This window comes from Anser brachyrhynchus, assembly GCF_964034855.1.
Source record: "Anser brachyrhynchus genome assembly, chromosome: 2".
NCBI classification, from domain to species: Eukaryota; Metazoa; Chordata; class Aves; order Anseriformes; family Anatidae; genus Anser; species Anser brachyrhynchus.
Window position 1 is genome coordinate 63,765,627 of NC_137695.1, and position 14,212 is coordinate 63,779,838.

Consider the following 14,212-nt stretch of genomic DNA (forward strand, 5'->3'; position numbering starts at 1 on the left):
CAGCCTGTGTTTAGCTTGGGATCATCCTGCCCCAGATGCAGGACCTTGTACTTGCCCTTGCTGAACCTCATGAGGTTCAGCACACACCCAACTCTGAAGCATGTTAGGGTCCCTCTGGACAGCATCCCTTTCTACCAGTACGTTGGCTTCACCACACAGCTTGGCATCATCGGCAAACTAGCTGAAGGTGCACTTGATCCCCCTGTGCATATCACTGACAAATATATTTTGCTATGATACAGATTGATTTGTCTTCCACCGAGACTCCTTAAATGTCTCTAAGATTCGAAAGGCATGAGTGAATGAAGGTCTCTATTCTACAAGTCACATAAACATTTAAATATGAATTTTTTTTAAGGGGAATCAGGGCCACAAGTATGATTACAGAAGTAGGCTTATGCAATATGGCTTTACAACACTAGATATTGCAAACATCACACCCATACTGGTAGCAGTCTCTAAGAAGGCCACATAAGCAGAAGAAGTGAGACTAGTACTTATTTTAGTTCAAGACCTGGTGTCCAGAAAAAAAAAAAAAAAAGAAAGAAAGCTTTACAGTTGTTAAGATTTCATATTTTTTGACACTTCAAGACACAGGGAATCAGCAAAATCCTCTCCCAAAACAAGAGCCTCTATTCAAAGCATAGGAACAAGTGGCTCAATAAAAAAAGAACATTTTCAACACAGCTTTGGTGGAGAATTTCTGAAGAGATGAGCGCTTTCGGGCAACACCAGCCTGAGATACTTGAGAATAGTCTCTTGGCATTCACAAGGAACATGCTTGTTGGCAAGATGCCCCAAGTTATGAGTCTCTTCAGAAAGTCCTACCCATGCTGTTTGTACAGATTCGTTTCACACAAGAAGCCAGAAGGCATAACGTTACCTGCCATTTCACTTTACTCATCACAAGGACTGCATGCGCTCTTCAGAAGTACTTGATGAAAACATAGGAACTACAAAAGAAAGAAACTGCAGAAAGCACAACAAAAAAAGTGTATATACATTGTTGTCTTAAATACCTTTTTTTTTTTTCTTCAAGTGAGGAATCATCCCATGATAAAAATAAATCACAGCAGAAGCTATCTAAATTCCACATAACAGCCTGGTGCTTACAGGAGGAGAGATTTCAGTTTATGCACCAACCCTTGGGAAACATGATTGATCTGGGGAGTAGATGCAATTTTTTCTGTAAGGTAAAATATGTTTCATTTTCTTTAGCAAACTGTAATTTATTGTACATAGCATTCAATTTAGATAAGCATTATAGCTGAATGGTTCATCAGATAATCTTCTGTCATGTTTGATGGCATCTTATTCTGAGTATGCATAAAATATGGGGGTAGAGGGTTAGGCATACAAACACAGGCATGAATTTACAAATAGACGTTGCTTATTCCTCATACTGACTTACTTATAGTGGTACATAATTAGAAGCTCAACTGTTAATTTAGACTCAAGTGATGCAAATGAAAAGAGGCTAAAATTCAGCAGCTTTAAAAAATTCAGTAAAAATGAGCAGACTGAGGCATCTCATAGGAAGAACTGGATTATCTTTACCAGTGGATTAGCAGAAATCTTATGAAATGTACCATCATATGTGCTAATAATCATTTGCATCAATTACAAGAAATTCAACTACGGATTGGGAGCTCATCAGCTGGAAACATCTGTGGAGGAGAAAATGTTGGGTGCGTCCATAGCTCAGATAGTGCCTGGTTATTGACAGCAATGCAGTCAGTGGTAGCAGGGGCTAACACGATCCCAACATGTATCTGGTAAAGCACTAGTCAGAAGAGCTAAGGCTGCATTAGCACCATTGTGAGCCCCTGTTGAGACTACTCAGCATGAAACGTGAAAAAGAAGGGACAAGGAAAAAAAAAAAAACAGTCTCTGGTTGTGGCTTGTTGGTGCTAGTAAAGCAGAAAGCAGAAGAGGGATATTTATTTTGACTGTTAATACATCTGGAATGTTGACTGGGGAAAAGGAGCAAGAGAAGAGAACTACTTAAGTGATACATTTGCCACAAACACCACCCCCTAGAATAATTTTACCATGAATAAATTTGACAGACATAATTATCAGCTTGCTTGGATCTTATTGTATAATTCAGTAACAAACTTTTGGGGAATAAGACTTTCTATTTTGTGTTATGGCTGTTTATTGAGATTTAAACACAAGGCAAAGCACATATCTTTGTGCTTTACACAGAAGGGAAGGAGAGGAAGGTGTTGGTTCCTCTCATTTTGCATCAAGCTAATGGCCATACCTTTGCAACTGTGCAGCAAGAAGATATAATATGAACAATATCAGTAGGGGACATTTATTTGCAGACATCATATCTTCTGTAGTCAAACTGATGAAGCTGGAAAAGCAAAAAAACTTTCAGATGTGTGCATGCCCTCACCATCTCTGCTGTACCAGCTCACATCACAGGTTTTAGAAAAGTGCAAGGTAGCAGCTGACCTTTTTGCTGATGCTCAGACTTTCAGGTTGAGCCCAATACTGATGGTAGAATACTTATGCAAATATTACTCTTTGAAGCATAATCCTTTTTCCTCTTTGCTCAAGATACCATGGCTCATGCCATGCTAGAGGCTTGCATACAACCTGGCCCCCCACACCTGGTAGCCGAGTTGCCACTGTACTAACTTCACACATGTTCATGGTTCTGCAAAGCAGCAATTAAGAGCCTGAAAAGTGGCACACATTTATGCATGACTGCACCTCCCGGGCAGTACAGACTAATGCCAAAGGGAAAAATTCATGTAGCTGTAAATTAACAAAGCATCCCTGACTTAAAGGATTTGGGTCCCTTAAATGTATTACACAGAAAATTAAAGAGAAGTCAGACTCTCATGATCATGCTAAAAGCTACTTTATGAAGCTACCATAGAGCAAAAAGAGACTTTAAAGTGATCAAATAGGAAAATATCACTAAGTAAGTCCCATTTGGATTCCATAGCTTAATCTCCTTATTTGGGAGAGAAGGATTACTGCAAGAGAGTTTTTAAAAATCTAGACGGGGAATTACTGATTTGCATAGACATCAGGTAGTTGGAAGAAGCGTGCTCAGTGTTGATATGCCACCAAAATAACAATTTAAAGGTGACTGCTTAGCACTGTTCATAAAATGACATGAATGCAGAATAATTCACAGAGGAAAAGAAAATGCAGTCACTCTTTCAGGAACACTTGAAAATTCACCTGAATCTCTCCTAGAGAATGGGCAGTTAACATGGTTATTACCATGGAGCAGGGTGTAAAGTTATCTGGGAATATTTATTATCTAACAAACTTGAGCAGGAAATTACTAGTTTTTAGAAAGCTTTAATTTAGGTTTTTGCACACAGAGAGCATCTTCTGGATGAAACACACTCGGGGAGACATTTCAGCAAGGCCCTGGCCTTGTGGCGACAAAACCTCTTGGGCTCATGAATCCCCATTCAAAAAGGGGGAAGACCCACACCGAGGAGCACCCTGGTGCTGCCTTTGCTTTCTCACCCCTCTTTCTCAGTCTTTCTTCACTCCCAAGACAAGATTTTCATGTGCTTTGGGACTTCTCATTGATGCTGGAAAAATGTCTGAATTCTTAAAAAAAAAAAAAAAAAAAGTATTTATGCAAGTTAGTTTAATCCAGGAGTTGAGAGGGGGGTAACAGGGCACTGCCTCAGTTCCCTAAAAAGAAAGGTTGATAGGAAAGAATTGCAGCATACAGTATTTGATGTCTACAGTAAATACTCATTTCAAATCCCACAGCCACGAGCGAGATACACACTTAATGTATGGAGAGACACTGTTAATATGGCTCAGTAAGGTATAAGAAAGGGCCAGTTGGGAATCCAGCGTTACATGTCTGAACCTGTTTAATATTCTGAGCCAGACACTCAATTCTTGCATCTCAGCATGGCTTTGTCACCTTCAGTTGAAGCTATGTTGCTTTTTACACCAGGACTACATTCATGCATTAAGGAATATAAGTGTGAACTATTATGAGCTATGATCAATCATCAGAAAACAGACATGATTATAATTTTATAATTATGAGAATAATTGGAAAAGATTAGTATTCTACCCAGCTGGAGACTTCGCAAAAGCCTGAAGGCAATTAAGCTGCTATATTTTGAAAGTATCTAATCAATTTAATTTCTATTCTTATATAAAGCAGCATGAACTTCAGTTTGCATTGTCAGAGGAGGCATGTTGGGTGACAAATAAACATCACTGGTAGGTCAATCCAGCCCTGTCACAGGTCAAGAAAATTCTTCTTGCTGGTTCTTGTAGGCCTTGATGTAGGCTCTGTTCGAGAGCACAAGACCTCTTTAACATGTTTACATTTACTATTTCAGGCAGCACTGAACCAAATTAACTGGCATCTCAAATCAAACTGACATTTAAAAAACAGGTTGCAGAGACTTTTTCAGGTTAGTCAAGCAAAACACTGATAGAAAATAGTGCACATTGACATGCAATCGTTTAAGAAAACCTAAGAATCAAGCATCACTTAAAAGGTGCCAGAAAGGAAAAAAAGAATCCGTACTTCCTAGAAGCTCATTCCTACTTCCTGAAAAACTGCCCTGATAACAAAACAAAAAAAAAAAAGAAAGAAAGAAAAGCGGATTCAAATTACGCTACAGAAAGGAAAATCATAAAATACCAACAATCTGGAAGCCAGATATTCAATGTCAGTACAGGGCACAGAGCACACCGAGACTATTGCATCAACTTCCTACCTGCTCTTGGTATTTCTGTGGGCTCAGCATTGGTATAACGTAATTCCTGGCTCATTGAGTATACTTAGAGTAACAAGTAAGCATAAAACTTAACTACCAACTGAAAAACAACCCAAAGCAATGAGGAACAGCATAGGCCTCTCTCTACTCAAGATAAGAGCTCTGCTGAATTTCACTCCTTCTCACCCTTAACTGGGATTAAGCAACACAAGCTCCATAGGACACGATGCAAAGGTCCTGAAAGAAAAAAAAATAAATTGCTGCCCTGGCCTCAGACTGTGAACAAAAGCCATTGACTTTCAAAAGCAGGTCTGGAGTATTTCACAGTTGCCAGTGCCTTCATGAAGAAGTTGGAAGAGTCACTGCTGCATCTCCTCGCACCCCGGGGAAACCTTGGTTGCTGTAGGGTAACTGCAGCTTAAACTCCAGACTGGAGAGAGAGAGGGAAGGAGGCTGGAAAGAATCCAGGAAAGATTTACTCACAAGTCAAAATCCACTTTCAAGTCCATCATTTGAGTAGCTTTCTGGCACCCTTGTGCATGTGTGCGGTTAAGGGAACAGGCAAGAAAGTGGGGACAATAGGACCCTGACCATCCTGCTTCAGATTCAGAGCTGGTCTGGACACCTCTGCATGCTCCCACACCACACAGCAACCTCAGACACTGCCTCTGCTCATGTGCCACTCTCATATCCAGGCCACAGTCAAACCAAGTCTGAGGATTGTCTTTTTAATGAAGTGAAGGCTTTTGGGTAAGAGTCAGCATACCTGATTGCTTTGCTGATGGTTTGAGAGACACTAGCAAAAGCCAAGCTTCAAAATAAAAGTGCCATGACATTGTTTTTTGAGATTCATGATACAGCAATCTGATTTTAGTATTTCAGTGGTGTATGAAAGCCACCCACCACTCCATCTCTGCTGCACAAAGCTAATGTGGCTCAGATAATTAACTCAAGGACAAATGATTATCAAGCTACAGGATGTTCACCACTGGAGTCATTAATCCCTTCAAACGTATTACCATTGTTTTATTGACTGACATCCCTTATGCGATCAGCTGAATTCAGTTCATGATCTTTTCAATCACGAAATGCACGACTGCAGTTCTCCTCTTCTGAATTGTTACATTAGCCTCCTCTGATGTTTGAATCACAAGGATTCGTGAAGCTTCTGCTGTTATCTATTAAAGTGATTCTATTAAAGTGATTTATGGTTTGTACTATTTTAGGTGGCATACCTGCAAGCAGAGGCAGAAGTGGCACTTCTGTTCTAAAGTGCCTTTTAACTCCTCTCCTGTAATGCATTGCAGAAAAGGAGAGGGGAAAAAAGAAAAAAAAAAAGTTTCTAGTAGAGAGTGATTCCCAAGAAAGTTTGTTTACAGCACCCTCCAGGCACCAACAGGACTGCAGCATATTTTGGCATATTAAGCCTCTTCTCCTCTCACATTTGAGGCTTTTCCCTTCCACCCCATTGTGGCCCCTTTAATCCCTTAGGGCACATCAGGAACCCTCCCATCGCCTCGTTGCAGGGTGTCATTTGCCTGGAGCACGCTATCCTGGTGGCCATGGTGCCCTTTCCACCCAATCCTCCAACCCCACTTACTATAAAGACAAAGGGCAGGCATCTCAGAAGAAAACGAGGAGACTAGCAGGGGACGCTCAGGGCAATTGCTCTCTGCTGAAGGTCTTTTCCCCAGCAGTCACTTTGCCACCAGATGTTATGCAGTCTGAAGCCTGAAGGCAGGCCAAAAAGGGCATGTAGAAATAACATATTTCACTGTCCATCCCAGTTTCATAGTGGTCATCTGATTCTGTACGCTCATCATCCATTTGAAAATAAAGATATCTCTTCTGCAAAACGATGCTAATGTCATATAAATAAGTACAGACAAAGGCTGAGTCTTCACAAAACCATGGCAAGGACATACAGTAAGTTAGTCTTACACAGACAAAAGGCATTTTAATAAAGTCAAATGCCAGCCTATGCATAGAGGTGCGAAAAATGCCCCCTTTATCAAGGGAAAGTAGCACTGCAGCTGGAAATCCCAAGACTAGAAAGGATCTAGAGAGAATAATGACAAATTAGCAACGTAGCATGAGCTCCCAGTGTGATCTAAGGCTCAAAAGAGATCAGGTAGAAGAAAGGAGCTGTTCTATACCCTTCCATACACAATGGGAAGGACTGGTGTGGATATCACATCTTTTTCAAAAAGCATTTACAAAACTTGGGTAGGCTGTCCCCAAAAAGCCTTAAACAAACCTGAGAATAGAAGAAAATATCTACTGTAGTAAATTTCAGAATCAATCTCTTTTCCTTATGAAAAGATTGCCAATAACAAAATCTAAGAACTTTCACAGGAAGAAAAAGTGCTAAAAAATAAGTTTAGTGGAGCAAGACGTAACACATCAGTAGTACAAAGTCAAACCATACATCAGGATCAGATTTTAATAGTGAAAATGTTTAACTAGTAGAAGGAATCATCATGAGAAATACTGTATTCTTCATCTTTGATTTCTCTAACCAAAGCTGAGGTGTTTATGTTTTAGAAACAGAAATCAACAGTTTAAAATCTTTGAAAAGGTATATTCCACATGGCTTTGCATCACCTCTCCTAGTGATAATTAGTTGCATTGGGTAGCGTAAGAACCAAATGTAAAATAGTTGGCTAGCTTTTAACAGGTCCCACAGCCTGATATTCTTGTTTTTGGACAGGAACAAACTCAAAACGTTGATTGCTTGTATCTAATGAAAATGAGCAAAATGTCTGGGTATCTTTTAGACCATGTTAAGGTGACATAGGAAAACAGCAGAGGTACTTCCAGTCCAGGTGAAGCAGATTCCTAACCTCATCCTGGGAGGAGGCACTAAAAACAGAACATGTTAAAAGGCAACATCGAGGTAACGGGAACAAACTTTGATGCTATGAAAGATCTGGCCCTCCTGCAATCAGTGGAAATTCTGCCTTTGATTTCAAAATGAACCAGAAATTCACACAGACATTGCCTACTATACACTGAAAAAAGACAAAATCTTGACACTGTTGTTACACGTTTTATGTACAGCTGGGACAGATACCTTAAAGGAGAGGAATAAGGTATATAAAATAGAGACACAGAACAGAGTGGACACTCCTATCCATTATCCCATAACGAAAAGAGAGTGCATTAAATTCAATTACAAAGGCAATCACACTAAATGTAATATTATAATTAACACATCGGTACTTGGAATCATTACTCCATGCTAACATTTAATCAGTTTAAATTTTTATGAACTTTTCAATGCTTAACTGAGCAACAGCAGCATCCGCAGTTGCTGTAGCTCTGGGGGAGTTTCAGATTGAAAATATCATGAGCATTATATCTCCAGGCAAAAAACACCACAGGTTAGATCAGAAATAATCTTCCATTCCCTGCAACATCTAGCTGTGAATGAATGCCTGGGCTCTTAATGCTTTTGTGTATGTCTCCCTTTTCTTCTACTGATACACCCAGCCAAGACCACTCTACCGGCAAAGCAAGACATTGGTGGGGATGGTCTCTCAGCCTGTCAGAGGATGTCTGTTCCTCACTTTCCTCTTCTAGCAACTCTCTGGCTAAACATAAATCTTTGCATATGGCACTTCACATGTAGCAAATAGGAAGAGTGTCATTTTTCCTTTTTACAGTGCAGCACAACAATATCGCCAATTGCAAATTTAATCTGCAATGTGGACTGCTTTTAGCTCTACAGCTGAGTCACTGTGTGATTGCTTGGATCTGCTTCTGCAATTTTGAGAAGGATTTGTCAAAAGAGGAAAAAAAAGCAAAAGGAGTACGAAACTGGCCCACTGGTACTTGACCAACACCTGAGACTTTCCTCCTGAATGAGGGATTAATGGGAGCTAATCCTTCCTGAAGGCACTATATTCAGCAGATTCCTACGGGGAACGTGGTCCACTGTGATTATTGAGATGTTCTGCTTCAGAAACAACTTGACAACCACCCTTGTCTGAATGCCAGGACACCTGCAGCCAATCAGCGATGGGCCAGGCCACCCCTTGGGAGGACCTCAACGCGTGGGACATGAGTGCCTTGGGCAGAAAGGGAAAAGTCTGTTCCCTCCAGGGCTCAGCCAGAGAAAGATATCAGGGCTTTAGCATGCTTGAGCTGTGCATGACAGAGCGCCTCTCCCTGAAAAAGTACATGCATCTCATGCATGGGAGCAAAAACATGGCACATACGAACACCAGGCATGCTGGTAAGGGTCTTTGCAAGTTAACCCATGCTGACTTTTCATTCAGTTCTCATTTCATTGTTTTAAGGCCTGAAATTCGAACCTCACAAACCAATGGTAAAGTTGTGCTATCAACAAAAATACAGTTATGCTTGTTTTCATTTCTCCTAACTGCAAAAAGTGATAGTCGTAGAGTTCAAGGTGTTTTGTTTTTTTTCTTCCCTAACCTCTGTATTCAGCTGCATCCATGTTAAATCTAAATATATTGCTCCCTCCTCACCTGCAAGCTCAGACCACGGTGGGTTTTGTTCAGTAAGACAGATGTGGAAATTATTCATTACCTGATGAAATACTGGAGCATGAGGAAACGTATTCATGAATGCCTGAGGGAATTTGTTTACATGCATTCATTCATTGTCAGTCTTAACCAGATTGAATGTCTTTGTCTTTCCTTCTTTCTCACCCCATCCTCCTCCCCAGACAAGATGTCTGGGGACATTCTGAAGGTTAATTTAGCATTTTCTAAATGTCACCCAACTTGAATGATAAAGTTTATCTAATTTATTTTTCATCCTCCATCACAGCAAACTGTTAGCAACACTTAGCAACTCTTTGGACCATAATCTCTACAAACTGAAGGCATCTGAAAGCATGGTTGTGCTCTTGGTTGTGCTAGAAAACAAAACAAAACACAACTTCCTTGTGTTTCTTTGGTTTCGACAGCTTCATTCTTTCCACAAAAAATAGCCACATCCTTGATGTCACTTCACACTTCCCCCAAAACAAGCCATACCACATTGAACAGCACGCATCTGTTACTGGACCAACGTACATGACATCTAAATAAGCTGATAGGTTTACTACACTGACCTAACCTGAACTCCCCACCACGAATCCTGAAGAACAAATTCACTGCTGACAAATTGCCACTGAGGATGGCAAACTTTGGCTTTGGAGAGATCTGTGAAACCTCTATGCCCTGCAACTCGGCTATGCTCACCACTACGTGCCTTTCAGTAGTTAAACAGCAGGACATCACCGTTACAGGAAAAAGTCAATCTTACCAGGTTTCATGGTGAACTTGAGCTGACTTCATCCTCTTCTGCATGGGGTGGGGAGAAAACTGAAGCAGTCACCTCCCCAGCACATGGCCATAATCCAGAGGAATATCTGAGTCAGCTCACCTGAAACAGATGAGGACAACCAGTCGGCCATTTCATTTATTCACACGTTTAATGGAAAAACTTGATTCTGACAACTCTTCCCACAGCAAATTTCCAACTAATACTTTTTCCTGCTGCTGAACTTGATATTTGTGTATTTCGAGATACAAGCTACAGTGAGCAAGCTCTGAAATACCAGAGTGAAACAATAGCAAGAGGAAGGGAAGGCATTCAAAGTTACAGAAGGAAAACTGCAATCTTCCAATCAGCTCATGAACAGAGAGTTCACTGACACTGCGACAACCAGTGTTTCAATGAGCCCACAGACTATTTTATCTAATTCACTGCTGAGCCCGGGAGAAGCCTTCCTGTTCTCTCAATCTCTTGGTCCAGCTCTAACCTCACACTGCAGTACTGCAACTGCTGCCATCCACCTGCAATCCCCAGGGACTCACCACCCAAGAGCAAACATGTTGATGATGCCTTTTCCACTTCTGTGATAGCGCAGAAAATAATTTTTTGAGAGTCAGCACTACTTTAAGGAAACCAAATATATTAACACAAATATGGAAGCAATAAAACAGCCTTAACAGTATAATAGCTTTAGAGGAGCAGAGGTTGATATTTTCTCTGTAATTCTAATTACTTAATAGACATTAAAAGCAGCAACATAATTACTCAGCCCTCACTGTATCTGCACCTTGGGATTTCACAAAATTGATAAAAGGACATGACCAAGCAAAGGATCATTGCAATAGAGATTCCACACAACACAGTCCCTCACTATGGAAGAGGCTGACAAAACAGGCCAAGGGAGATGGAGAATTCCACCCACTGAGAGGCTGGGACCCCAGAGGAGATGGGTCTGTGCCCCCAGCTGCTGGTGCTGCGCCCTCCAAGGCAGGGAACTCATGCATACCCCTGGCCTGAGATCCCAAAACCCTTGCTCAGTCATACAAATGACAGCGATGTGGTTTATCCCAAGGGGAGGGATACTCCAGGCACCTCACTAAGAGGCTTCACACAGGACTGAAGGAAAGGGATGACAACCAGGTGTCTACAGAGAAGCCTGTGGACCTCCTCTGCCAGTCACGGCAGGCTCTTTTGCTTTACCACCTGGACTGTGATTCATGTGAGATGTGCAGATAACCCCCCTCACCTTTTCTTGGGGGCGGCGATGCATTTTCCCAGAGGCTTGTTCAGCTTGGCTGAGTAGCTCACACAGTCACGTCTGCTAATGGCCATCTCTCAAAAAGGCTATCACCCAGGCTGGTGCACCCTAACCCACAGGTCTAGAGGGCTGGTCCCACCTCCCTGATCTCAGCTGGCAACAGGTCCCAGGTGACACCAGGAAAACATGGCTGTAGGAAACTCAGCTTTAAATATTAGATACCTTTTCAAACCAATTTCTGACCTTTTAAAAATGTCATTGTTATTAATTCAAGCAATTTGCAATACTAAACTTTAATATTATTCAGAACAATCCTTTGTCCTTTTGTAAAATGCCGTTCCATTCATCCAGGCACACACATTTTCTATTCATATGCTTCTATTTAATTCTACTTTACTATACTACTGAAAGCTAAGCATGTAACCGTTGCCTACACTTTGAATTCCTCTTTAATTGCACCACTTCAAGACGTCACACTACATTTAGTTTCCTGCAGGGCTCTGAAACTGCTTCTTGACATGGTCCCACAAAGTCCCCAGCTGCTCTCCGGCTGCAGGAGGTCACAAAGCAGCCCAGCCATCTGTCTACAATGCTTTTGCATCACAGCTACTGGGATTCTGGGTTTAAAGCTTTGCTCCTCTGCCTTCATGTCAGCTAGTCTATAACTCCCCACCTGCAGAGTCTGTGCACTCTCAACTCTGAGCCAACCCATCTTCATTTGTACCCAGGCAGCAGCATCACACCAGGGGCATCACAGAGCTGCAGGTTTCAGCATCACCCCTGGAACATCCCCTTATCCCCAGCTGAGCTTGGGAACAGAGTTTTGTTTTTTTTTTTTTTTGACTATGAATTAAACTGTAGGTATACCAGCTTTTCATTCAAAACACAGTGGAAATTATTAGCTTTGTTTGTTTGTTTTTCCTCAAGAAAGCTCCTGTTCAGTGACTTGCTTGTTTATCAGTTACCGGCCTTCAGCTGAGGCGGTGACTCACTGTTGGTACCCAAGTGTGATGAGACGTGTAGTAGTGAGTATAGGAAGAGTTGCTTAGTCACAGCTAAGGGCAGAAGGAAGTTCCTTTCAGTTAGTTTACCTTAAGCATTTGAAAGTCAGGCATAAGAAAGAATTAAGATCAATCTAAATCAAAACAAAAAAAAATATTTTTGGAAATACAATACTCCTTTATCTTTACATTTCCATTTACAGTCAAAATTCACTTCAGGTTTATAGTTATATTTAGTTTTAGTTATATATCATACAAAGGACAGCATTTTGATCTAGGAACTTTTATGCTGAAAAGAGCTAAGTTTCTGAAGTTACCTGAGGAAATATTATATAGAGAATATGAAAAAGCACAGAAAGCTAACTATAATTTACAAGAGCTGTAGCAGGCACAATTTACATTGATAACTGCATAACGAACATTTAACTGAAGCCCGAGGCACTTTGAGCCATGGTTAACTGCCCTTGAAGCTAAAGATGTGCATTCAGCCATCTCGGTGTTTCTGAATTTCTGGCTGCACGGAGCTTTGCTCCTGACGGATTTGCAGATGCTGCGCTGGGCTGTCAGCACACCGATCTTAGCATCTACACGCTCTCTCAGCCAGACCACTGTAATTCAGGATTTCTAGGAGCCAAGTGACTCTGATGCACAGAATTCCTACAGCTCCTTCACGCATTGGTGTGGCCCTCCAGCAAAAGAGGAGGGTACTGAATCTGGCCCACTCATTGTGGGCTGATACAGGGTACCAATGCTCCATGCATCAGTTGATCTTTTCAGCACAACTGCTGAATGCCTACAGCTCTGGGATTGAGTTAAAACCCTGTTGTCCTAGGACAGGCACTAATGACCAGTTCCAGGGATGATGGCACCTGGCAGTCTGGGTCCTAAATCTGTCCTTCTGTGTGGACAGAGTAACACCTACCCACTGTGGTGAAAAGCCTGCTTGCCTCACTTGTCAAATAAAACGAGATACTGGAGCCAAAAGACTTGTTTTCAGACTTCCTAAAATTTCATCCTGAATTCTTTCCCAATCTCTGATTGCTCAAGCTGAAGATGAGCAAACTCAAGAGAGCTTAGCTACTCTTGTATTTGCCATATTCAACCACTTTGCTTTTCTTCCCAGATTTTCAGAGTGATTTCAATGTTAACTGTTAGCAGTACATGAGAGAGGATAACTTTGTTCTCACTCTTTTAAACTGCTCATATATTCTGAGGTTTTCCTTTAGGTATCATGCAAGAAAATCTAGGGTTTCCACTCACTTGTACTATTCTCTTCATATCTGAGGAAGAGCGTGGGAGAAGGCTAAATAAAACTAAAAAGACAGCACACAGGGTACCTCAGACACAGATATAGCTTCATCCTACAAAACAAGCTCATGTCATACATTTCCCTCCCCCTGTGCATGCATATGCAAAGCTGATGACTGCTCAGGTGATGACCTATATTTATCATGTACCATATTTATCAGGCACTTTCCCTTCCTTTCCTCATCCAAAGTTCTGAATATAAGCTTGAACAAATGTAATGAAATGATTATCTTTTTTTAATGTTCATCATCTCACAGGTCAGGCTCTAGGGTGTGACTCTGTAATGTCCAGCAGGCTTATTATAGGGCTTGGTAAGAGGGTGTTCATCATATGTATTTCCCTCACCCCCTGCTCTCAGCTGCTGGCTGCCCATATCCTTGTCCACTCCTATGCTTGTGTTGCACTTTAAGGCAGCATAACCAAGAGCTACCACCAAAAAGCAAAGTCATGTTCTCACCCACCCTCTGCCACACACTCCTCTGTTTGCCACATCAAGCACACAATGAGTTCAACAGATATTGCTGGGTTAGCTTTAATTTCAGCAACACAATCAGTTCCTGTACCCAGTTCCCAGTGTGACTGTGCAAACACTTCACCTAACCAAAGGAGAAGGCGGTGGAGGGGGA

The 14,212-nt window shown here is 41.4% G+C and overlaps 1 protein-coding gene and 1 long non-coding RNA gene across 4 annotated transcripts in view; one reads left to right on the forward strand and one right to left on the reverse strand.

The window, feature by feature from the left end:
- SEPTIN7 (septin 7) overlaps positions 1-14,212 on the forward strand; it is a 594,594-nt gene that overhangs the window by 120,966 nt on the left and 459,416 nt on the right. The gene's annotated exons all lie outside the window — the stretch shown is intronic.
- The window catches only part of LOC308189023, a 35,674-nt gene that overhangs the window by 19,766 nt on the left and 1,696 nt on the right, over positions 1-14,212 (reverse strand). Inside the window, exons 2-4 of one of the 2 annotated variants that reach the window (XR_013945949.1) lie at positions 10,008-10,127; positions 884-953; positions 115-514 (exon numbers count right to left, since the gene is read on the reverse strand). This is a non-coding gene — a long non-coding RNA (uncharacterized lncRNA). Of the gene's footprint in view, positions 1-114; positions 515-883; positions 954-10,007; positions 10,128-14,212 lie in introns of those variants that run through there. The other variant, XR_013945948.1, reaches the window with a different exon arrangement.